This window comes from Halyomorpha halys, unplaced genomic scaffold (genome assembly GCF_000696795.3).
Source record: "Halyomorpha halys isolate HHAL.00 unplaced genomic scaffold, Hhal_1.1 Scaffold11.1, whole genome shotgun sequence".
Classification (NCBI taxonomy): domain Eukaryota; kingdom Metazoa; phylum Arthropoda; class Insecta; order Hemiptera; family Pentatomidae; genus Halyomorpha; species Halyomorpha halys.
The window spans coordinates 755979-757492 of NW_027111958.1; positions in this window are offsets into that span (position 1 = coordinate 755979).

Here is a 1514-nt window from a genome sequence, read left to right on the forward strand (position 1 = left end):
AGATAGTTTGATTATGTTCATCTTGTCTATTCTTTTGTATGTATATATTTTAAGAGTTTTTATTTTTTATTTTATTTTTATTTATTTATTTTTTTTTTTTTATTTTAGTATGTATGAGATCATTCATCACTATTACCTATTGCCCACAACTGTGTGGCAGATTGTAATATCTATCAATAAATAAATCTACTCTTTGAAAAAAAAAATAATATGAAGAAAAGTTAAAAAAAAAATTGACCAAACTTATAACTGGTAACAAGGAATTCAAGTTGCAGATCTGTTAGAAAGAATTTTTACACCTTTTTGGAATTCAGGCACAAAACAACTATATGAGCCGTATGTTTTGAAAGTGGTCTAAGTCCATTTATACTTGAATTGAGATAATTGAGGGTTTGTGTTTCAATGAAATTAAAAATATACGTACAGGATAATAATTATTCATACTATTTTACCTATCATTGGTTAGTGCGTGAGATTTCTCTTCCCGTCACGTCAATTCTGTTTTTGGGTCTGGAAGCTGCTAGAGGGAGACTGTGGTTCCCATCTTCATGGAATCTGTAGTTCACAGTCTCTTCCTTCAATACCTCGCCCTTCACCACTCTAGCAGCTCTGTGTAAGCGTCCAGCCCTTTTTCTCTGACAATATACGCTTGTCGTGAGACATTATCTCACGCGCGACTAAGGCTGCTATAAAAATATTTAAGTTATGAGGATTTTTCTCACGTGTGCCAAGTGTATTTAATCCATAAAAATGTTTTTTCCTCGAGGGAAAACATTAGCAGAACTAGGGAAACGTAAGCTTGAAGAGGCAGGAACTTCGTTAGGTATGTATTATTTACTATGAATTATATTTCGATACTATAAGTGTATGTTAGGGTGGTATTTATAATAAACATTTGTCTTTTCATGTTTACACTTCATCGCTGCGCCGTATGAATACTATTTTTGGGATATATTCAGGAAGTCTGAACAAAAAACAATTGCCACCAGTGTAAAAGACCGATATGTCCCAGTCATGCGGTGTTCACTTGCATCAGACTGAGAATTTTTTATTTTAAGATTAGTTTTATGTTCTTATAATATGATATATCTGTATTTTGATTCTTTTTATAACTTTGCCTCAAAATATTATATTATGTTTATTACTACTTTATAATTATGTTTGTTTTTTGAATTTTTTAAAACTAGTTTGCTCTTGTATCAAAAAAAAAAATTTTTAACACTTTTTTCTATGTTTAAATAAATCTAATCTAAAACAAAATTTTATATTCTAAAAATGCGTTCAAGAGCTCTAAATAAGAAATGTGACCAAAAGTCTCACGCGCGGCCATCCGTGTTAAAATCGACCTAGCGACCGATGATGGGTTAAAAGAAACTAAAATGAATTATGTTATTTTACCTACTTGTTCAATTACCAATGTATACATTTTATTTTCCACTTCTCTCATCACTTCATTTTATTAATTCCATTCTGTAAAATTATTCATTTTTTATTTTTTTTATTTTTTTTTTTTT